This window comes from Dendrobates tinctorius, unplaced genomic scaffold (assembly GCF_039654945.1).
Source record: "Dendrobates tinctorius isolate UK_male_01 unplaced genomic scaffold, ASM3965494v1 ptg000133l, whole genome shotgun sequence".
Lineage (NCBI taxonomy): Eukaryota > Metazoa > Chordata > Amphibia > Anura > Dendrobatidae > Dendrobates > Dendrobates tinctorius.
The window spans coordinates 24750299-24776547 of NW_027361801.1; positions in this window are offsets into that span (position 1 = coordinate 24750299).

A 26249-nucleotide genomic window follows, 5' to 3' on the forward strand; every position below is an offset into this window, starting at 1 on the left:
TTAAACTATAGGTTCATTATTTATTTGATTAGATATTTAGCTAGTAATACATAATGCACAAACAATAAATTAGGTTTCAGAGTCAGTTGTCAAATGAAGATCTCATGATCACATATCAAAGTAAGATGTAAAAGTCAGATATCAAGGTCACAAATGAAAGTCAGATGTCAAAGTCTGTTGTCAAAGTCAGGTCTCAAAGCTACATATCAAGGTCAGGTGTCAAAGTCAGTTATCAGATTCAGATGTCAAAGTTACATATCAAAGTCAGATATCAAAGTCAGATGTAAAGTCACATATCAAGGTCAGATGTTAAAGTCAGTTATCAAATTCAGATGTCAAAGTCAGATATCAAAGTCACATGTGAAAATTAGGTATCAAAGTTAGATGTCAAAGTCAGATGTCAAACTCACATATCATGGTCAGATGTCAAAGTCAGTTATTAGATTCAGATGTCAAAGTCACATATCAAAGTCTGATGTCAAAATCGGTTGTCAAAGTCAAATATCAAAGTGAGATATCAAAGTCAGTTCTCAGACTGGGTATTTAGCCTCAAACAGATATTATTCTGATGTTTGACTTTGATATCTGATCATATCCTAAAAAATACACTGTAAATAGGATATTTTTGGGGTGGCAATATTGGCCTATGTCTTGAAAATGCTTCATAGGGTAATGGACATAAAAATCATGACTTTTTTCAAACCCAATTTTTAATGTTGCCTTCTTACAGGACAGTCATCAATGAACAATTGAATATTTCCCCCCTCAATTACTCCTTAAAGACAAAAAAGCAGCTAAATTGTTCAATTTTATAAAATATATCTGATTTTTTTAATCCATTTACTGTGTATGTTTTTGTTTTTCTGAAAATTACACACACTTTCACCATAGAGACTAATTTTTTAGACTTTCCTTGCATTTTTGGTTATGAGTTATTCATGTTGTTGCCATGGTAAATCCTTTGTTCAAAAGAGTGAAGCGCTTCCCTCCAGTAACATCTAGCACATTGAACTGTTAATTACTCATGGTCACGATTCACATGCTCTGTATCAAAGCCACATAGTTGACCAGAATACAAATGGAAACATGCAGTTTGCTTTGAAGTGAAAACCAATACAAAACAACAATACTCAATGAGATTCTATTTTTAGCCTAAAGGAAAATTTGCCTTGAATAGCAAACTGGTGCTGAATGGAAGTGCCATGTAGCTCAGTGTTACAGTAAATTACAAGATAAGGCTAGTGTTCTGTAAATAACATAACAAGAAAATTAGTTTTTTCCTCCTCAAAGAAATGATTAGACTCAAAGTTTATAGCCATTCACGGACTCACAAACTGTTTTCATGCCTGGTTATTAACTTTGCCTTTAGTATCATGTCAGTCTATAGGTAACACATGATTGCTAAAGGCGTTAAAGGGGTTTTCCCATTCAATACATATCATATCATTGGGGATAAATCTGACTAAGAGAACAGTCAGATAGCCGTATAAAATGGTAAAATGGACATTGCGCTTGACATTGAGCGTGACAGCTTCATGTACGTCTATGCAGCTGTCACACTCGGGTCGGGAGAGCCAAGGCCAATCCAAGCCTTCCTTTGGATCTATGTCCATTTAAAGCAGTCTTATGCTTTTTCCTCAAATGTTTAGCGTGCTGGGACCTGGTTTAATTCCAGGAATCTTTAAGTTCACAGCATAAGTGACCAGTGCTTCATTCACTTCTGTGCGAAGGACAGAATTGTTGTCTCCTTCATTCCAGTTAGTGTAGACTGAGTCATACATGCCAACTTTCGCTCCATTTACATAATGAATTTTGTGAACCCAATTCTACAAATCATTGGGGGTCTCAGAGGTTAAACAAACAGCAATCACACATTTATTGTCTACTCTGTGGATAGGTGATAAATGCATTTAGTGGAAAATCCTTTAAAGGTGTTGTCCACTACTTGGACAACTTCTCCACAAATACTGTATTCCCCAGAGTAAAATAAAAATTACAGATACTCACTTCCTTCACCGGCGTTGCTCCAGTGATTCTTTTGGTGCCCACCTGACATTGTTATGCCATGTGAGTGCTGCAGCCAATAAGCGGTGGCTAGTGAACTATAGTTCTTATACTTTCATCTGATGTTGGAGTTGCTTTCAAGAGAAGTTTGAGCAAAGATAATATCTTCAATTTATTTTATAGGCTATAATACAACCTGCATATGACCATGTAGTGGGTGAACACATCTATGACATCCCAAATTCCATTGCAGATCAATCTGCCTTTAGCCCTACTTATTTTAAAAACATGTTACATTTTATTATATAAAAATAAAAGCAACAAAAATGTGTTGTTTTTGTTATTGTTATTTTATTTTATATTTACATTCATCTTACCATCTTTTAAAATTAATAAAGTTTGATTAAAGCATATGACTCACTTAAGGCAATATTAAAAAGTAGCTGATGGGTCTGAAGCTTCAGTATCTTATGACCGGACTGAGTATTTGATATTGTGCAATGAGATGACAAACAGAATGCAATTATTGAGAAACTAAACACAGAACAAAAATTCCACCATTACACCACAGTATATTAAGAAGTTGTTATTGCGTTAACACTAACTCTTGTAGAAGTAAATTGATATTTCCAAAATGTGTTGGAGGTAATGTGGCCATTGCAGGCACCCACCAGTGACATCACTAATACTATTTGTAAAATTAATAACAATCTTGGTCACTTTTATTGCTTTATTTCATAACATGATCTCATGGAGCTCAGTGTATAATTTTTGAAGTGTCTTTTCTAATTACAGTGAGTACGGAAAGTATTCAGACCCCTTTAAATTTTTCACTCTTTCTTTCATTGCAGCCATTTGGTAAATTCTAAAAAGATCATTTTTTTCTCATTAATGTACACTCTGCACCCGATCTTGACTGGAAAAAAAATAGAAATGTAGAAATTTTTGCAAATTTGTTAAAAATGAAAAATTGAAATATCGCATGGTCATAAGTATTCAGACCCTTTGCTCAGTATTGAGTAGAAGCACCCTTTTGAGCTAGTACAGCCATGAGTCTTCTTGGGAATGATGCAACTAGTTTTTCACACCTGGATTTGGGGATCCTCTGCTATTCTTCCTTGCAGATCCTCTCCAGTTCCGTTAGGTTGGATGGTGAACGATGGTGGACAGCCATTTTCAGGTCTCTCCCGAGATGCTTAACTGGGTTTAGGTCAGGGCTCCGGCTGGACCAGTCAAGAATGGTCACAGAATTGTTCTGAAGCCACTCCTTTGTTATTTTAGCTGTGTGCTTAGGGTCATTGTCCTCTTGGAAGGTGAACCTTCGGCCAAGTCTGAGGTCAAGAGCACTCTGGAAGAGGTTTTCATCCATGATTTCTCTGTACTTTCATTCATGTTTCCTTCCATTGCAACCAGTCATCCTGTCCCTGCAGCTGAAAAACACCCCCATAACATGATGCTGTCACCACCATGTTTCACTGTTGGGATTGTATTGGGCAGGTGATGCACTGTGAGTGGTCTTAGGGTACCGTTACACTTAGCGATGCAGCAGCGATCCCGACAACGATATGGATCTCTGGTGCATCGCTAAGTGGTCGCTAGTGAGCTGCCACACAGGCAGATCTCACCAGTGACATAGCAGCGGTCGGCGGTCGCTACTTACCTGTCAGACGAGGCGATCCTGACATCCTCCCGACCGCGTCCACGCGTCGATCGTCGGCACCACAGGAAGCCCAGCAGGAAAGGCCCGACGAGAAATGGTCCAGGACGTTCTCGCGCGATCAGCGATGAGCAGTGGGGGAGCCGGTCGGAGGTAAGTATCACATGTAGCGATATCGCTAGCAATATCGCTGATATGTCACAAAACCAGTGACGTTACAGCAATATTGCTAGCGATATCACTATGTGTAATGGGCCCTTTATATAGACAGGTGTGTGCCTTTACAAATCAAGTCCTATCAGTTTAATCCCTTTACCCCCAAGGGTGGTTTGCACGTTAATGACCGGGCCAATTTTTACAATTCTGCCACTGTCACTTTATGAGGTAATAACTCTGGAATGCTTCCCTGGATCCTGGTGATTGTGACATTCTTTTCTTGTGACATATTGTACTTCATGTTAGTGGTAAAATTTCATTGATATAACTTGCGTTTATTTGTGAAAAAAACAGAAATTTGGCAAAAATTTTGCAATTTTCCAAATTTGAATTTTCATGCCCTTAAATCACAGAGATATGGCACACAAAATACTTAATAAGTAACATTTTCCACATGTTTACCTTACATCAGCACAATTTTGGAACCAACATTTTTTTTTATTAGGAAGTTATAAGGGTTAAAAGTTGACCAGCGATTTCTCATTTTTACAGCACCATTTTTTCTAGGGACAACATCACATTTGAAGTCACTTTAAGGGGTCTATATGATAGAAATTACCCAAAAGTGACACCATTCTAAAAACTGCATCCCTCAAGGTGCTCAAAACCACATTCAAGAAGTTTATGAACCCTTCAGGTGCTTCACAGGAATTTTTTGAAAAAAATGAACATTTAACTTTTTTTCACAAAAATATTTCTTCAGGTTCAATTTTTTTTATTTTACCAAGGGTAACAGGAAAAATTGAACCCCACAAGTTATTGAACAATTTGTCCTGAGTATGCAGATATCCCATATGTGGGGGGAACCACTTTTTCAGCGCATGGCAGAGCACGGAAGGGAAGGAGCACTGTTTGACTTTTTCAACCCAAAATTGGCTGGAATTGAGATCGGACACCATGTCGCATTTGGAGAGCCCCTGATGTGCCTGAACAAAGGAAACACCCTACAAGTGACCCCATTTTGGAAACTAGACCCCCCAAGGAACTTAACTAGATTTGTGGTGAGCACTTTGAACCCCCAAGTGCTTCACAGAAGTTTATAACTGCCGGGCGTGAAAATAAGAAAAATCATATTTTTCCCACAAACATGATAATTTAGTCCCCAATTTTTTATTTTCCCAAGGGTAACAGGAGAAATTGGACCCCAAAAGTTGTTGTGCAATTTGTCCAGAGTAGGCTGATACCCCATATGTGGTGGTAAACCACTGTTTGGGTGCATGGCAGAGCTTGGAAGGGAAGGAGCACCTTTTGTCTTTTTCAATGCAGAATTGGCTGGAATCAGATGCCATGTCGCATTTGGAGAGCCCCTGATGTGCCTGAATAGTGGAAACCCCCAAATTCTAACTCCAACACACCCCTAACCCTAATCCCAGCCCTAACCCAACCCTAGCCCTAACCCTAGCCCTAATCCTAGCCCTACCCCTAACCCTAGCCCTAATGGGAAAAAGGAAATAAATACATTTTTTTTTATTATTTTTCCCTAATAAGGGGGTGATAAAGGGGGTATGATTTACTCTTTATAGTGGGTTTTCATGTCTGGCAGCTGTCACACACTAAAAGACGCTTTTTATTGTAAAAAATACTTTTTGCATCACCACATTTTGAGAGCTCTAATTCTTCCATATTTTGGCCCACAGAGTCATGTAAGGTCTTATTTTTTGCAGGAGGAGTTGACGATTTTATTGGTACCATTTTCGGGCACATGACATTTTTTGATTGCTTTTTATTCTGATTTTTGGGAGGCAGAATGAACAAAAACCAGCAATTCATGAATTTCTTTTGGGAGGAGTTTACACCGTTCCACGTGTGGTAAAATTGATAAAGCAGTTTTATTCTTTAGGTCAGTACCATTACAGTGATACCTCATTTATGTCTTTTTTTATTTTTGGTGCTTTTATACAATAAAAACAATTTTATATAAAAAGTAATTATTTTTGCATTGCTTTATTCTGCGAGCTATAACTTTTTTTATTTTTCACTGATGATGCTGTATCATGGCTCATTTTTTCCGGCACAAGATGACATTTTCAGCAGTATCATGTTTATTTATATCCATCTTTTTGATCGCATTATTCCACTTTTTGTTCTGCGGTATGATGATAAAGCATTGTTTTTTGCTCTGTTTTTTTTAAGGGGTTCACTAAAGGGGTTAACTAGTGGGATAGTTTTATAGGCTGGGTCGTTACGGACACGGCGATACTAAATATGTGTACTTTTTTATTATTTACATAAAGAAATTAATTTATTGGGGAATATATATGTTAATTTTTTTTGTACGTTTTTACATTGTCCCAGTGTGGAACATTACTATATAGTGTCAGATCGCTGATCTGACACTTTGCACTGCACTGTGTCAGATCAGTGATCTGACAGGCAGTGCAGGAGGCTTCTTAGTGCCTGCTCTCAGCAGCACTGAAAAGCCACCTCCCTGCAGGTCCTGGAAGGACCCCATGGCCATCTTGGATCCGGGGTCCTGTAGGGAGGAGACGTCCAGAACAACTCGAGTACATCGTGTTGTTCTGAGGGTCTCAGGGAAGCATGCAGGGAGCCCCTTCCTTGTGTGATGCTTCCCTATGCCCCCGGAACACTGCGATCATGTTTGATCGCAGAGTGCCAGGGGTTAATGTGCCAGGAGCGGTACGTGACTGCTCCTGGCACATAGTGCCGGGTGTCAGCTGTAAAAATCCAGCCGCGATCAGCTGCGCTTCCCCCGTGAGCGCAGATAATCGCCATGATGTACTATCCTGTCCACCTGGACCGGATAGTACGTCAGATATCAGGAAGGGGTTAATTAAACACAGCTGGACTCCAAAGAAGGAGTAGAACCATCTCAAGGAGGATCACAAGGAAATGGAAAGCATGTGACCTAAATATGAGTGTCTGAGCAAAAGGTCTGAATACTTATGACCATATAATATTTCAGCTTTTCTTTTTTAATAAATTTGCAAAAATTTCTACATTTCTGTTTTTTTCAGTCAAGATGGGGTTCAGAGTGTACATTAATGAGAAAAAAAACTTTTTTGAATTTACCAAATGGCTGCAATGAAACAAAGAGTAGAAAATTTAAAGGGATCTGAATACTTTTTGTACCTACTGTATATTTTATATTCTTCACAATCACTTTATCTGCATTAGGAAGTATTATTGGTTGAATTTGTTTAATTCTAAAGTTGAAATAATCAATTTGAGGAAAATCGAATTTCGGCTATAATTCTACAAAAAATGCTGGCTGCCATTTTGCTGGATTATAAAAGGCCAAGAAGGTGTTAAAAACGCTCATAGCCACCTCTTGACCCTCCCAATACTTTTTTCCACTGTCCTGGTTCTCCAATCAGATCTTTCAGCTTCTGTTTGCTAGATTCCATTACATCATTTGGGGAGTAAGAGATGCAAGTCAATGATGTGTGCCACACTCCATGTGACTACATGCAGTATGACACATGTCAACGGCGTGCACTGCATCCTAAGTGACTTTGTGGGACTTAGTGTATAGAATACCTCACCGAAGGCCTAGAACAAAGATAGAAGACAAAAACAAACAAGAACCAATTGCAAGACCTGTGGTCAGATGGATACTGGAAGGGCCTTGGAGAAATAAGGATAAGAAGGTTTTACAACCCCTTTGCAACATATTCAATTTACATAACATTATTTTAATGCTAGTCTAGTTTCTTCCCTGAATTGAGCAAATCCAACTGACTCAAATCTCCCTCGTGAATTGAGTCAATTCACCCAAATGGATATTCGAGAAATTCACTCATCACTAGTTAAGTCAAACGATAATTTTGTTTGCTGAAAAGATGTATGGCCATTCATGTAAGGTATGCAGAATGGTTTTAAGGATATTACAAAATGGGCATGCAGCATTTTTTTTATCCTACTATTAACTAAATGCAGTTTGAGTTTTATGCTTGTTTGCTTTTGTATTACTGCCATAGCAGGGTGCACCTGTGCATTTACTTCATGCTGTTTGGATGTGCTACCGTACTTTGTTTTGTTTGCATCCATTTCCCGTAGGGTTCTCAGGTAAAAAAAAGTTTGCACTTAATGTACACTTTTTTTTGCTTGATGGCACAAAATTATATTTCATTTGTATTATGATAGATGTATCACTCAATGAAATTCAGGAAAAGTAAAGAGTGGACACATCTTTAAATTATCTGGTTTATTACTGAGATTCTAAACTTTTTTAAATTCATTTCATTCCCAATGCCTAGATCTTTTTATCCCAAAGCATTAGAAATTGACATAATTTAGAACTGTGTCCTTGCATCCATGTTTCCATGTATACAATTAGCAATCATCGTGTCACCTGATCAGAAGGAGAAGTGAGGGGTGTTTATGAGAACCTTCATAATATTACATCAATAAAAACTTGTCGTCAGACCCAGGAGATACAATGTGCCTTTTAGATCTGTCCAAATATTCCTGAGATCTGCTCCGCCAGACGGTCTCACAGATTTAATCTGTAAAATCCATTTTGTGTATTTAACTTTTATTTTGTACTGTTTTTGCCTCATGCGTACAGTGGCATACGAAAGTTTGGGCACCCCTGGTCAAAATTACTACTATTGTGAACAGTTAAGAAAATTGGAGGTAAAATGATCTCTGAAAGGCCTAAAGTGAAAGATGGCACATTTCCTTTGAATTTTAGACAAAATATATATGTTTATTTTCACCTTTAAAATTTAAAAAAATTACAAAAAGGAAAAGGGGCTCATTAACCATTTGTAGAAGCCATCCTCTTTTAAACTTTAGCTTTTTTACAAATAGTGTTATGATTACATCAAGAATTTATTGAAATTTAATTGAATCATTTCTTCACTCTACCCGTGAAATATTCCCCATGCCATTGACTGCAACACAACCCCAAAGCAGGATTGATCCACAACCATGCTTAATGGTTGGCATGATGGCATTTTCCTAAATTCTGTGCCCTTTTTTCTCCACACATACCTTTGATCAATGTAGCCAAAAAGTTCTATTTTAACCTCATCAGTCCACAGGACTTGTTTCCAAACTGCATCAGGCTTAATGTTGTTTTGCATACTTCTGATACTGAATTTTATGGTGAGGACACAGGAGAGGTTTTCTTCTGAAGACTTTTCATGAAGACCATATTTGCTTAGGTGTCTCTAAACAGTAGAACAATGTACCACAACTGCAGAGTATGCTAAATCTTTCTGAAGGTCTTTTGCAGTCAAGCGGAGCTTTTGATTTTCATCTCTAGATATTCTATCATTAGCTCTCACTGAAAGTTTGCTTGGTCTTTCAGATCTTATCTTGACCTCCACTGTTCCTGTTCAATACCATTTTTTGGCTCAACGTTAGAGGAGGCTTGGTTTTGATATAAGCTGGGAAATTTCCATCACCTGGCCTTTCCTAATGATGATAGTGAACAATCCATAACCGTAACAGGCTAAATAAGGTCTGAAACCTTAGTTAAAGTTATCTGAGCCCACAAATCTCCAAGGGTGCCCAAGCATTTGAATCTGGCCATTTTCCTTTTTGTCATTTTTAAAATGTAAAAAATTACAATTTTTTTGCCTAAAATACAAAGGAAATGTGTTATCTTTAACTGTAAGCCTTTTAGAGATCATTTCATCTTTAACTTTTTTAATTGTTCATAATAAAAATAATTTTGACCAAGGGTTCCCAAACTTTTACATGCCAATGTATGTCTTGTTATAATTTCAACTTTTTGTATTGTTTTTGTATATTAAGTCTAAAATGTAATAAGTTCTATCTTGATGCTGTAAATGAACCCACAACCTAGAAAAGGGAAAGTATAGCCTGGTTGTCCTACTTTCTGTATATTAAAATACGAGAATTGTACCTATCTTGTACTTTTGAAAGCTAGGTGTGAATGTGTATACTAGTGCATCACCCAGGGCAGGTGTCTTTCTGGCCTATCAAAACAGTGAGTGATGCCAGTAATTAACGTGATGTGGATGTTAGAACTGCCTGTGGAGTGTGTGTTGTTTAGCTCATTTTCAGCATATTGTGATAGGTGAGTGGACATGTGAGAGTTAGAAGGTTAGTCCCCTTTAGGGCTACCTCACACTGGTGTATAAATCAGAAGAGCGTAATGTGAGAAAACATCCCATTGCACTCTGTCCAAAATTATTCAATGACGCAGTGCTCATCTGTGAATTTTTCGACAGCTAGATTCAGACTGAGGAAAAAAATTGCTAAAACACCAATCACTAAAGTAAACCAAAATAGGTAAAATGAATTCTAGGACAGCTGTGGTCTGGTAATTGTAGGCTGGGAAGGGCTAAATAACCATGAAACTTATATCCTATTAATAAAAGCTCACAACTGTCTGCTTTGCCTTTGTTGGTTATAAAGAATAGGTTGGATACCCTGAGAAAAATGATGTGGGGTCCCCCCATTTTTGATAACCAGCAAAGACAAAGCAGTCAGCTGTGAGCTAATAATAATTGGTTGGGAAGATTCTTAGTTATCTTGACCTTCCCAGCCAAAAAATACCAGCCCACAGCAGCCCCAGAATCCATTTTACCTACAGTATATCGGTTTACATTGGTGTTTTATCTATTTGAATGTTAACCTTTCAGGTGTATTGCATGACTGTTTCAGCTACACAATTATCTGTTTTTCGTCAAGATCGCTAATACTTAGCAGTCACTTGTTTTGACATATGATTAGTTGCAGCTTATGTATTTTAAACACATAAGTAAAAATTTTGTAATAACCACCTTCTCACACTTTCTGTCTTACACTATGTCAGTACTATAAAATTTATAAAGACCAGGCTTATAGATGAATACCAGAGAAGAAAGGAATTTGTTCAAAACTCCACAAAAAGTGACAGTGGAATCATTCTAAGGGCACATTCAGATGTCCGTATAAATCAGTCCAAAATTGGACCGCAATGCATGGACTGGCCGCGGGTCTCCCGACCTGAGCGTGACAGCTTCATTTGTTTTTGTCATGCTTTGTTCAGAGAGCAGCGGTCAATCTGTGTACTGTGGTCCGATCTTGAACTGAATTATGCACACTTTTGACTGCATTCTTAAAAATCTGTCATTAAGTCTAGAGATGAGCAACTTTGCCTTTTTTTGGGTCGAGTCGGGTTTCACGAAACCTGACTTTCGCAAAAGTCGGGTCGAACGAAATCGGCCGATTATCGTGAAAAGTCGAAGGCCGACTGAAACACGAAGCCCAATGTAAGTCAATGGGGAAGAAAAGTCGGCTGTGAGTTGAGGACAGGAAACACACCTAGAGTGCCCATTTTAATGCCAAAAACATCAATTCTTATTCCTTAAGATTGTCAACCTTAATTTACTTTATAATAATAGTTAGGCATTGAAAACTGGGGGTTATTTGGCTAAAGTTGTGGGGGGGTAGGGCTGGCTCCAGATTTTCGTGGGCCTAGGGCCAAAGAGTGTCACTGGGCTACTTTACCACATGCCACAATTCATGATCCTCTGATACGGCAGAGAAATAGCGGTATAGTACAATGAAAAATACTTCACTTCTTACATCACATGACTGATATCCATTTTAAATTCTCCAATAGCTCCAAAAACAGACAGTATATTCCTCCATACAGTATTATGGCCACCGCATAGTGCGCCATACAGAGTAATGAGGCCCATATATTTCTCCATACAGAATCATTGGTCCCATATAATGTTCGATACAGTATATGATGAGCTCCACATAATGCTACAGTATATGTTGTTCACCATGGATGAAGCTCCAGTGTCTTATGGGCCCAAATAATGCTCCATATATAATGGGCCCCATTTCTAATGCTCCAGTGTATAATGGGCCCTGTAAATGCTGCTCCAGTGACTGATGTCCACCTTTGGAATGTTCCAGTGTATGGTGGGCCCCAGATATCATTCTCCAGAGTATCGTGCTCCCCAAAAATTGCTCCCAACCTTTGAAACAATTAAATAAGTCTCCTCGCTAGGGAATCCCTGTACTAGTCTGGACTCCTTGTCGTCCCCATCTTCCATCTCTCTGCACTTGGACTGTTTAGGCAGAGGGCGTACAGACATGATGTCATCGCGCTCTTTGCCCAGAATGTCACTGTCAGGAAAAGTGTTTGGCTTCCGGAGGCAGTATGGCTGCAAAGCTGAACCTTAAAGGAATGTCCAGAAGGGCACCACAAGGAGTGGAATCTGCAGCTTAATTGGACTCAACACGGGCAACCTCAACCATGCCATCCACAAAAAAGCTGCACAGATTGCAAGCTTAATTCCGTTAACGAACGAGACTCAGGCATGCCCCCGCGGTCCACGTCCAGCTTACTAGAGGGACACGCAAGGCTCTGGCACGCGAGATCGGCCAATAACAGGTCTGTCATGCCCTTACATGTCCGGGGTTGCACGCGTGCTACAATGAAAGGACCAGCGTGTATCGCTTACAGGTGCGGATAACACGTTGAACCCCTTTAGTGATGGGATCTGGGATTACAATTCTTCCCCGTGAACAAGCATTTCCCAGTAAGTGCAGGTCAACCGTAATTCTGGAATTAGGCCTAAACGGCATTCCAGAAAGAATGTGAAAAAATTAAGTGTCCAAACCACAGGTGCTGTATCTTGCTTAACAGCTGGGCTCCTCTGCTGAGTAGCACGCAGTTCTTACATAAACAGGCGGCATAGCTTGTTTCACGGGTGGCCAACTCTGCTGAGTAGCATACACAGTTACTAGGCCCAAAGAATTAAGTGGTGTAAATGCAGTCAAAAACTGGTTGTTTCATAAATAGGTGGCATAACTCGGTTCACGGGTGGGCTCCTCTTCTGAGTAGCAGACACAGTTACTAGGCCCAAAGGGATTTTCAAGACAATATGCTGTAAAAAATTATTAGAAACACACATGGTGTAGCTCCTTCACAGGTGTACTACACCGCTGGCTACCAGACACCACTACTATGCCCTAAAACTGTCTATTATCATTGAAAACCATAATTAATGTGAAAAAAATACGCTTTTGTTTAACGAAATGTTCTCGAACGGAAACTCGAACAGCCGAATTTTAATTAAAGTGTTGTAGTTCGACGAACGGATCTAACACCGCCCAAAACAGCTAGAATTTGAACTTGGCCAACAGTTCCACTCAAACACCACTCATCTGTAATCAGGAGGCAGACTCAGATGGTGTCAGGCCCAGTATGGATTCAACAAGATTGCAGAAATTTGAGAAAGGGTACAGTATCACCGGATAACAGGTATATATAGCATAGTTTAAACATTTAAAATCTATGTGTTTATTTCCGGAATCCAACAAAGACTATAGATATAAAAAAAAAACCTTTGTTTATGTGCGTAAATGCTTTATAATTAGTGATGGGCGAACCCAAACAGTAAAGTCCGGAGTCAGTAACAAACACTTGCTGTTTGGGCATGGACCTAAACATAGACTTCTCTTGGAAGTCTGTGTTACTGTTCTGGTTCAGCACCCCGAACATCACATGTTTCCCATGCTGTATTTGCATGACAGAGCGAGAAACACTGGCGTGTTGTGAATTCCTTTGCTCAGATTTCTGAGCTGAAGCTCCCTCTGCTCCCTCTGGTGGTTACTGAGAGTAGTGGAGCTGGCCAGGTTGATGGAACTTACCCACCTGACGATGATAATTGGGAACTTGGGATTACTGGCTGGGAGCATATAATTGAGCTGGCTGCTCTTGAAGGTAGCTGGTGATTTTCCTCCTTGTGCATTTGGAGTTCTTTTGTCCCCTGCCTGATCTGCATGGTTCAGTTAAGTGATTCTTTTGCTAATCCTTTGCATCTAATTTGGTAGTGCTTTTTTTTTGCTTTCTGCTTTGTTGCTAGGGTTCAGCGTACTCCCTGCTGGGGGCAGCGCTGGGCCCTGCTCTATATGTTACAGCTTGTGTCAGTTTGTTCAGTCCCCTGTTATGTTAGTATCTTTTGCTTTGCTTCCAGTTTATACCAGAGTGCTGATCTAGCAGGGCTGAGGTCGTGTGGCCTCAGGTTTTTTGTATATCAGAAGTGTTGGATTTTTTTAGGGTTTTGTGCGTGATTGCAGACAGTGTCTTTTCTGTCCTGTCCTGTCTAGACAGTTTGGTCCCCACCGTTGGCTCAGTCTGTTTTCTGCATCTGTTTGTGTCTCATCTTGTCTCACCAACAAAATATGTTTGGGGGCTGTCTATTCCTCAGGGGATCTGCTCCGGGCCAGTTTAGATTTAACCTTTCTGCCTTTAGGCTTAGTTAGTTCTCCGGCTGTGACGAAGCGTCTAGGGCATCGTAGGAACGCTCCACGGCTACTGCTAGTTGTGGTGATAGGATCAGGGGTCTGCAATCCACTTAGTTACCAACCTCTCTGGTTTTCTGGTGGCTTAGCCTGTTCCTGCCATCGTCCTCAGTGACCCATTCATAACACCGGCGGCTATGATCGGCGGTAAGATTATTATTTCTGGCCAGAGAGCTGTAGTAAAAAGTTTGCCACTGGTGAAATAGGCGTCAGCTGATAGGAGTACTACTCCCATCAGCCTATGCCTGCTGTCGTTGATAACAGTGAGAGTAGGCACTGCTGATGGAAGTTTTCATCAGCCGGTGCCTATAAATAAATAAATAAAAAAATGACAAGGTCTCTGTTCTATTTTTGATAACCAACATGGCAAAACTGACAGCTGCAGGCTGCAACCTTCAGCTGTCAATTTTATCATGGCTAGTTAGAGGGGTTCCTATGCATTTTTTTATATTATTTAGAAAAATAATTTGAAAAAACAGTGTGCAGTCCCCCCATTTTTGACAACCAGTCAAGCTAAAGCAGACAACTGGGGGCTGGTATATTCAGGCTGGTAAGGGGCCTCGTAAGCCTAAAAATAGCAGCTTGCAGACACCTCAGAAAAAGCACATCTATTAGATGGGCCAATTCAGGCACATCTTACAGCACTGCTGCATGAGAACTTTCAGCTGCCGCAAGCGGTGTGGTCAGTGAATTCACGGGGGTTCAGCTATGAACTCCGGTGAACTTTATGACTGTGGGAGCTCAGTGCTTGACACTGACAAGAGCGATTACACTCCTGTCAGTGTGTGCTGGCTGGCAAGGAAAGCGGTCACTAATGTGACCACTCTCCAAATTATCCAAATTGTCGTGGGACAGTATGGATTAGTTGCACTTCGGACAAGTGAGGGATAGCTATTTTTTTTTCAAGAGACATGGGCATCAGTGGATTAGGTGTGAGTATTTTAGTTGTTTATTATTTTCTGTTTTTTTGTTGTTGACAAGGGCTTTAATGGAATGGGCGTAAGGTGAGTAAAACTTTGTTATTTTTAGTTAAATTTGTAAAACATGATGTGGATTTTTATTTCAAATAAATAACTTTATTCTGAGTGTTTTTTTGTCTGCAGCATGACTAAGGGGTTAGTAATGGAGAGACGTCTTATAGAAAAAGGTGACATCAGTCCCACAAATATTAACCCCACTTGCCACCACCACAGGGCAAGTGAAAAGAGCCGTATAAATTGCCAGAATTGGTGCATCTAATAGATGCACTTTTCCTGGGGCAGCTGAGGGCTCATATTTTGTTAGAGAAAACCAGGCCGTAGATATCTGCTTTAGCTCGGCTGGTTGACAAAAATGAGGGGACCTCATGACGCTTTTTTAAAATATTTAAATAATTTTTAAAAATGACGTGGAGACCCCTCTATTCTTGATAGCCAGCAATGATAAAGCTGACAGCTGAGGGTTGAAGCTCACAGCTGTCAGTTTTCTCATGCTGGTAATAAAAAATAGAACAGACCCCATTTAAAAATAATATTTATTTATAGTGCTGGTGCCAACTGATGACTACTTTCAGCAGCAGCGCTTGCTCATGCTGTTATTAACATAGGCTGACGGGAATAGTACTCTCCCCTCTGCTGATGCCTGTGACCAGAGGTAAACTTCTTACCGCCGGTCACAGCTGCTGGCTTACACTGTCATCTGGCAGCATGGGAGCCACAGCTCGTTTTCCAGCAATAAAAATCTTACCGCCAACCTGAGGCTGTGTTTACCGCGCTGTCATCTGTGTGGCAAACAGATGTTCGGGCCCCTCATTCATCTGAATAGGATCCGAGTTTTGGTACTGCTTTAGTACCCGAACCAAACTTTTTTAAATGTCATGGGGTTCGCCCATCACTATTAATAGTCACTTACTCTAACTTTTAGCTGGTTAAAGCTAAGTTGACATTAGAGATTAAACAGATAAACTTCAGCAACTTATGCAATCCCATAACTGGAGAACAACATTTATAAATTAATCCAAATTACAGCATTCCAATGCCGCCTGAAAATTATCATAAAATAATATAATTATGACGCATTCATTAGTTCCCCATAATGCACCTTCTTTGAGTCTAAAGATGGCTTTTTGATTTTTGTTAAAATAGCCCTAGTCATGTCTGAATTCGATTCATAGGAAAATAATTTGCAACTTTCTAGAACACATATCTCCCCATCTCTACTCAATGTCCTCTGTATTTTCTTCTATGTTGGTATTCTCATCACATTTACACAGGGATGTATCTATTTTGGGAAACCACTTTCTATGAAACTCATTACACATTTTCTTTGGATCTGTCAGCAATCTTCTTGTGTCAAGATTTTGAAAATATACTAATCCATGACAGGGAATGGAGAAACTCTTGGCAGGAAGGCACTAAGGTTGTTTATCAAAGCTTATGTGCTTTGTAGGAAAAGAAGCAAGAGCAGTAATAGATCTGGTGGGAAAACACCATTGTGACACATATATCTTGTTATGTAACTTTGCTGCCATAATGAATTCTAGCTTCATTGTGATAAGATTATACAGTCATATGTAAAAGTTTGGGCACCCCTTTTAATGTTAACCTTTTTTCTTTATAACAATTTTGTGTTTTGCAACAGGTATTTCAGTTTCATATATCTAATAACTGATGGACTCAGTTATATTTCTGGATTCAAATGAGGTTTATTGTACTAACAGAAAATGTGCAATCTGCATTTAAACAAAATTTGACCGGTGCAAAAGTATGGGCACCCTTATCATTTTCTTGATTTGAACACTCCTAACTACTTTTTACTGACTTCCTGAAGCACTAAATTGGTTTTGTAACCTCATTGAACTTTGAACTTCATAGCCAGGTGTATCAAATCATGAGAAAAGGTATTTAAAGTGGCCACTTGCAAGTAGTTCTCCTATTTGATTCTCCTATGAAGAGTGGCATCATGGGCTCCTCAAAACAACTCTCAAATGATCTGAAAACAAAGATTATTCAACAGAGCTTTTCAGGGGAAGGATACAAAAAGTTGTCTCAGAGATTTAACCTGTCAGTTTCCACTGTGAGAAACATAGTAAGGAAATGGAAGAACACAGGTACAGTTCTTGTTAAGCCCAGAAGTGGCAGGCCAAGATAAATATCAGAAAGGCAGAGAAGAAGAATGGTGAGAACAGTGAAAGACAATCCACAGACCACCTCCAAAGACCTGCAGCATCATCTTGCTGCAGATGGTGTCACTGTGCATCGGTCAACAATACAGCGCATGCATAACGCCTTTTTGTATGACCAAACAACTCAATCTTTGTTTCATCAGTCCACAGACCTTCTTCCAAAATGTAACTGGCTTGTCCAAATGTGCTTTTGCATACCTCAGGCGACTCTGTTTGTGGCGTGCTTGCAGAAACGGCTTCTTTCGCATCACTCTCCCATACAGCTTCTCCTTGTGCAAAGTGCGCTGTATTGTTGACCGATGCACAGTGACACCATCTTCAGCAAGATGATGCTGCAGCTCTTTGGAGGTGGTCTGTGGATTGTCCTTGACTGTTCTCACCATTCTTCTTCTCTGCCTTTCTGATATTTTTCTTGGCCTGCCACTTCTGGGCTTAACAAGAACTGTACCGGTGTTCTTCCATTTCCTTACTATGTTCCTCACAGTGGAAACTGACAGGTTAAATCTCTGAGACAACTTTTTGTATCCTTCCCCTGAAAAGCTATGTTGAATAATCTTTGTTTTCGGATCATTTGAGAGTTGTTTTGAGGAGCCCATGATGCCACTCTTCATAGGAGAATCAAATAGGAGAACTACTTGCAAGTGGCCACCTTAAATACCTTTTCTCATGATTTGATACACCTGGCTATGAAGTTCAAAGCTCAATGAGGTTACAAAACCAATTTAGTGCTTCAGGAAGTCAGTAAAAAGTAGTTAGGAGTGTTCAAATCAAGAAAATGATAAGGGCGCCCATACTTTTGCACCGGTCAAATTTTGTTTAAATGCAGATTGCACATTTTCTGTTAGTACAATAAACCTCATTTGAATCCAGAAATATAACTGAGTCCATCAGTTATTAGATATATGAAACTGAAATACCTGTTGCAAAAACCAAAATTGTTATAAAGAAAAAAGGTTAACATTAATAGGGGTGCCCAAACTTTTACATATGACTGTATGATCCACATCATATATATATATATATATATATATATATATATATATATATATATATATATATACACTAGCTGAAGAGCCCGGCGTTGCCTGGGCATAGTAACCAACTGTGGTTAGTTATAACAAATTATAATGATTATATTGCACATAAAAACTGTGCATCTAATCCTATCCTGTGTGATACTGACTGCTGAGCCGTGTATCTAATCCTATGCTGTGTGATACTGTCTGCTGAGCCGTGTATCTAATCCTGTCCTGTGTGATACTGTCTGCTGAGCCGTGTATCTATTCCTATTCTGTGTGATACTGTCTGCTGAGCCGTGTATCTAATCTTATCCCGTGTGATACTGCCTGCTGAGCCATGTATCTAATACTATTCTGTGTGATACTTTCTGTTGAGCTGATATCTAATCCTATCCTGTGTGATACTGTTTGCTGAGCCGTGTGTCTAATCCTCTCCTGTGTGATACTGTCTGCTGAGCTATGTATCTAATCCTATCCTGTGTGATACTGACTGCTGAGCTATGTATCTAATCCTATCCTGTGTGATACTGACTGCTGAGCTGTGTATCTTATCCTATCCTGTGTGATACTGACTGCTGAGCTGTGTATCTAATCCTATCCTGTGTGATACAGTCTGCTCACCTGTGTATCAAATCCTATCCTGTGTGATACAGTCTGCTGAACCGTGTATCTAATCCTATCCTGTGTGATACTGTCTGCTGAGCTATGTATCTAATCCTATCCTGTGTGATACTGCCTGCTGAGCTGTGTATCTAATCCTATCCTGTGTGATACTGACTGCTGAGCCATGTATCTAATACTATTCTGTGTGATACTGTGTGCTGAGCTACGTATCTAATCCTATCCTGTGTGATACTGTCTGCTGAGCCGTGTATCTATTCCTATTCTGTGTGATACTGACCCCTGAGCTATGTATCTAATCCTATCCTGTGTGATACTGGCTGCTGAGCCGTGTATCTATTCCTATTCTGTGTGTTACTGACCCCTGAGCTATGTATCTAATCCTATCCTGTGTGATACTGGGCTCCCCCTGCAGTCTGTGTCAGAGGGTGGTCTGTGTTGGCACGGTAATAAATTGTGTTATTTCCAGCTTTACAGAAGGATGATAACACCATAGAATTGATAAGAATAATAGACCTCAGTTACCACAACTGTCTACAAAGAAAACTGTTGCTGATAGCAACCAATCACAGCTCATTTTTCAATTTTTAAACAGCTCTGGTACAGCGTGGCGAGTTTTGAGTGGTGACTTTTGTGTTTTGACTTTTATGTGGCGAGGTTGGTGTATGAGTGATGAAATGTGTGCTGAGGGTGGTATATGTGTTGAAGCACGTGGTAGTGTGTGGCGCATTTTGTGTGTGTGTTCATATCCCCATGTGTGGTGAGTATCCCATGTCAGGGCCCCACCTTAGCAACTATATGGTATATACTCTTTGGTGCCATCGCTCTCACTCTTTAAGTCCCCCTTGTTCACATTTGGCAGCTGTCAATTTGCCTCCAACACTTTTCCTTTCACTTTTCCCCATTATGTAGATAGGGGCAAAATTGTTTTGTGAATTGGAACACGCGGGGTTAAAATTTCACCTCACAACATAGCCTATGACGCTCTTGGGGTCCAGACATGTGACTGTACCAAATTTTGTGGCTGTAGCTACGACGGTGCAGATGCCAATACATACATACATTTTTCCCCATTATGTAGATAGGGGCAAAATTGTTTGGTGAATTGGAATGCGCGGGGTCAAAATTTCACCTCACAACATAGCCTATGATGCTCTCGGGGTCAAGACGTGTGACTGTGCCAAATTTTGTGGCTGTAGTTGTGACGGTGCGGATGGCAATCCCGGACATACATACATACATACATACACACACACCCACATTGAGCTTTATATATCTAATATATAAAGCTCAAAGTGTGTATGTATGTATGTATGTATGTATGTGTGTGTGTGTGTGTATGTATGTGTGTATGTCCGGGATTGGCATCCGCACCGTCGCAACTACAGCCACAAAATTTGGCACAGTCACATGTCTTGACGTATGTATGTGTGTGTGTATGTATGTGTGTGTGTATGTCCAGGATAGGCATCCGTACCGTCGCAGCTACAGCCACAAAATTTGGCACAGTCGCACGTCTGGACCCCGAGACCGTCCTAAGCTTTGTTGTGAGGCGAAATTTTAACCCCGCACGTTCAAATTCACCAAACAATTTTGCCCCTGTCTACATACTGGGGAAAAAGTGTGTGCGTGTCAAGCCCTGCCCCTCATTATGATGTCATAATGCCCCTATTTGCATACTGGGGAAACAGTGTGTGCGTATCAAGCCCTGCCCCTCATTATGATGTCACAATGGTTGCCATGGCAATGCTGATGTCATCATAGGTTGCAAGCCCTGCCGCTGCTCATTCTGATGTCATAATGGTTGACTATGGGATGGAGGATGTGTGATGGGTATATGGGCACTGGACTATGGGATGGAGGATATGTATGACGGGTATATGGGCACGGGACTATGGGATGGCGGATATGTATATGGTCACGGGACTATGGGATGGAGGATGTGTGATGGGTATATGGGCACTTGACTATGGGACGGAGGATATGTATGATGGGTATATGGGCACGGGACTATGGGATGGCAGATATGTATATGGGCACGGGACTATGGGATGGAGGATGTGTGATGGGTATATGGGCACTGGATTATGGAATGGAGGTTATGTATGACGGGTATATGGGCACGGGACTATGGGATGGCAGATATGTATGATAGGTATATGGGCACGGGACTATGGGATGGAGGATATGTATGATGGGTATATGGGCATGGGACTATGAGATGAAGGATGTGTGATGGGTATATGGGCACTCGACTATGGGATGGCGAATATGTATAATGGGTATATGGGCATGGGACTATGGGATGGAGAATATGTATGATGGATATATGGGCATGGGACTATGGGATGGAGAATATGTATGATGGGTATATGGCATGGGACTATGGGATGGAGGATATGTATGATGGGTATATGGGCATGGGCCTATGGGATGGAGGATGTGTATGATGGGTATATGGGCACGGGCCTATGGGATGGAGGATATGTATGATGGGTATATGGGCACGGGACTATGGGATGGAGGATAATTATAATTTGTTATAATTAACCACAGTTAGTTACTATGCCCGGGCAGCGCCGGGCTCTTTAGCTAGTTAGATATATATACACGCATATGTATATAGTGTAATAGTGTATATATATATATATATATATATATATATATATATATATATATATTCAAACAATGTAAAAAACATATAGCCAGCTCACCATAAAGGAGTTCCTCTTAATACAATAGTCGGTGTTCACCTTATATTCTGCACGGATCCAGGCAGGGAGTGTGCCCCAACAAATAGGAATATAAGAGAATTGGGATCCAGCAAAAAGATGAAAGTTCACCAGAATTATAAAAACTTCTTCTTTATTTATCCATCAATTCATATAAAAAATAGATGAGGAACTCCAAACAATTGGTAACATTCCAGCAAGGGACTACATGTTTCAGCAATATGTGCCTTCTTCACGGTATTTTCTATTTTTTATATGAATTGATGGATAAATAAAGAAGAAGTTTTTATAATTCTGGTGAACTTTCATCTTTTTGCTGGATCCCAATTCTCTTATATTCCTATATATATATATATATATATATATATATATACACACAGGGTTGGCCATTTATATGTATACACCTGGATGGGCCATGTATATGAATACACCTAAATAAAACGGGAGTTGTTGGTGATATCAACTTCCTATTTGTGGCACATTAGTGTATGGGAGAGGGGAAACTTTTCAGGATGGGTGGTGATCATGGTGGCCATTTTGAAGTCGGCCATTTTGGATCCAACTTTATAAATGGCCCACCAAAGTCTATCTATATAAATGGCCCACTCTGTGTATTACATTTTAATAAAATGAAATTGCCAGGATGTTGTTTTACATGTGGAAGTAGTGTACCAGTCATGAGAAGTCTAGCATTGAAGTCATATGCAAATTAACGCACACAGGGGGAGTGTCCCTCTACTCAAAATAAGCGGTGTAAGTGCATTGGCACAGCCCACATGCACTTCCATCCTGATTTGCGTATGTTTATTTACATTAGATTGCTCATGGCTGGTATGTCATTTTAACTGGGTGATGAATGCATATTATTATTATTTATTTATATAGCACCATTAATTCCATAGTGCTGTATATGAGAAGTGGGATTACATACAAATCTTCAGATATCGTCTACAGTAATCAAATTTACAGTGACAGACTGGTACAGAGGGGAGAGGACCCTGTCCTTGCGGACTTACAATCTACTGGATAATGGGGAAGAGACAGAAGGTTGGGGGTGCAGCAGCTCTGGTGGTCTTGAGGCGGCAGTTCGGGTGGTGGTGAGGTGGCTGAATGGTTATTGCAGGCTATAAACTTTCCTGAAGAGATGGGTTTTCAGGTTCCATCTGAAGGATCTGAGGGTGGTGGTCTGGTGGATAATCGGACGTGTTGAGGCACGGAATTCCAGAGGATGGGGGATATTTGGGAGATATCTTGGAAGTGGTTGTGTGAGGAGCGAATAAGTGTCGAGAGTAGGAGGTCTTGGGAGGATCGAAGATTACGCATATATAGGGATATCTCTATTTATATATGCAAAATAGTGCTAACAAGTTCGCTTTAAAAGTATTTAAAGAAAACTATAATGCTCTAGCTCTTAAAACATTATTAACATTATTAAGTATGCAGGAAAATATCACAAAAGAAGAGACATTGTAACAGCAAGACATCATTGAGAGCTGCAAGCCAAACTGCAATTTAAAGCATAGAATATCAATTATAACAATAAGCATATGCGATTAAGGAATAAAAAAATAATTAAACTGTCTGCTCTCTCGACATGTCAGTTTAGTTATTACAATAATTGTATCCTCAATGAAATAATGTTTCATTATTATTTTCTTAGAATTCAAAATTGCGCCATTCTTTTATTATTCCTACTGGAAATTTAAGAACTCTGAAAACTAGATGTTAAAATTTGTACAGGCTGTTTGGACATTTTTAGGATGGGTAGAGGCCACAGCCCATTCAAAGGGGAACAGTAATGCCCATTTGATATTTTATATATACAATTCCATGAGTAATTAACTTGATTTTTCATTCTGCTGTTTTTTTTTCTACAGTATTAGACGGGCTATTATTTTATATTGTTTGCAGCTTATTGCTAAGGAGTTTGAACACCGGAGACTGCATAAGAGCCTGAAAGAGTACGTTGAGTAGTTACACTCCAGTCCAAGGAGTTAACTCCTGAGATACCAGCCACCTCTCTCCAGCAAATTGATCTATATACAGTAGTTAGCTGTAAACCTCCTTCCCTCTCCCTGTCATATCCTAACTTGTTATTGAAACTGCAAAATAATAAGGGCCCCAATCTGTCACTGCTTCCAGATTAACTCTACAAATCACTCCTCTCGCACTGTGCTTGTTCAAAGGCCCATTATTTCTATATGCAAATATATTGATAACTGTGAAGACTTCAAAGCAATCACACTGATAGCTGTTACATTAGACCAATAAAACTTAGCATACCTTCTCTTAATGATGCAGTTCTGCTACTGATCTGAACTCCAAGAGAAGTGTTCTCCCCCATATACTAGAAAGTGAAAGAGACTGGAAACCTGTGCACTTCTGAACACTTAAGTTGAGAACAAAACTTTAGCAGCAATGGCTGATAATGCTCACATCCATGAAAACATATACAATTGTTATGTTTTGGAGAATGCTTTAACCCCTTAGTGACAGAGCCAATTTGCTACTTAATGACCAAGCCAATTTTTACAATTATGGCCATTGTCAATTTATGAGGTTTTAGATCTAGAAAGCTTCAATGTATCCCACTGATTCCGGAAGTGTTTTTTTCATGACATATTGTACTTCATGTTAGTGGTAAAATTTCTTCGAGATAACTTGTTTTTATTTTTGAAAAAAACATAAATTTTGACATTTTCAAACTTTTAATTTTTGTACCCTTAAATCAGAGAGTATTGTCACATAAAATAGTTAACAAATAACATTTACCGTACGTCTACTTTACATCAGCACAATTTTGGAAACATAACTTTTTTTACTAGGACGTTATAAGGGTTAAAAGTCTACCAGCGATATCCTATTTTATCAACAAAATTTAACAAAACATTTTTTGGGGGGCCACCTCACATTTGATGTGAGTTTTGGGGGTCAATATAACAGAAAATACCAAAAAGTGACACCGTTCTAAAAACTGCACCCCCTCAAGGTGCACAAAACCACACTCAAGAAGTTTATTAACCTTTCAGGTGCTTCACGAGAACTAAAGCAATGTGGAAAGAAAAAATAAACATTTTACTTTTTTTTACAAAAAAATTATTTGGAAACAATTTTTTTATTTTCACAAGAGTATCAGGAGAAAATGGACCACAAAATTTGTTGTACAATTTATCCCGAGTACACCGATACCCCATATGTGAGGAAAAGCCATTGTTTGGGTGCATGGCAGGGCTCAGAAGGGAGGGAGCACCATTTGACTTTTTGAATGCAAAATTGGCTGGAATCAATGGTGGCGCCATGTCACGTTTGGAGACCCCCTTATATACCTAAACAGTGGAAACCCCCAATTCTAACTCAACCCTAACCGCAACACATCCCTAACCCTAACCATAACCCTAACCACAACCTTAACCCCAGCACACCCCTAACCCTAATCCCAACCCTAACCACAAACCTAAGCCTAGCACACCCCTAAACCTAATCCCAATCCTAACCCTAACTTTAACCCAACCCTAACCTTAACTTTAGCCCCAATCCTAACTTTAGCCCAACTCACTTTAGCCCAACTCTAACACTAATGTAAAAATGGAAATAAATACATTTTATTTTATAATTTTTACCTAACTAAGGGGGTGATTAAGGGGGGTTTGATTTACTATTTTTTATTTTTATCACTGTGATAGGGTCTACCACAGTGATCAAAATGAACCAATAGGAAAAATTTCCTATTGTCGGGTGCCGGCCGGCAGATATTGACGAGCGCACTGCACTGCGCATGCGCCCACCATTTTCTCCCAGAAGGAGGCACCAGCGGCCAGGGGGACTTTATGGGTGGTTGCAGGTACATTAGAGGAGAGAGTAATTAAGGGTGTGTGCACATGCTGCGGATTCTGCTGCGGATCAGCAGCGGTTTTGGCCCTGCAGATCCAGAGCAGTTTCTGCTGCATTGTACAGTACCATTAAAATCAATGAAAAACAAAAAATGCTGTGCACATGCTGCGGATTCAAATCCGCAGCATGTCAATTATTTGTGCAGAATCTGCAGCGGTTTCACACCTGCTCCATTGTACAGGTGTCAAACCGCAGGGCACAACCACAGGCTAATCCACAGATAAACTGCAGGTCTTTTGACCTGCTGATTGACCTGTGGATTTTGTCAAATCAACGCGGAAAAATCTGCAGCACAATCCGCAACATGTGCACTTACCCTAAATGGAAAATTGGACTTTTTTTGCGGTTGTCGTTATACCGTTAATAACGGCGATCGCAACACCGGGGTCAGTAAAAACCAATCTGAATCATGGAGGTAGCCGAGACCCCATAGCAATTCCGACTCTGGGTGGCGCTATACTCTTTTTTCTTAGCACCGTTAAAAAGCGGCGCTGTGGTTTAAGTACCCTTAACTGCCTCCGTGAAAAGGCATATCAGCAGTCGTTAAGGGGTTAATACATTTTGACCTGATGCTTTACCATAAAAAAATCCAACTCATATTTCTGCTTAACATTGTGAGTTAGTCTTATCCTACACTAAGTTATGAAACACTAACTCTTACCAGACAATAAGCAATGTGTTTAGCTTTGTAGGACTTTCCA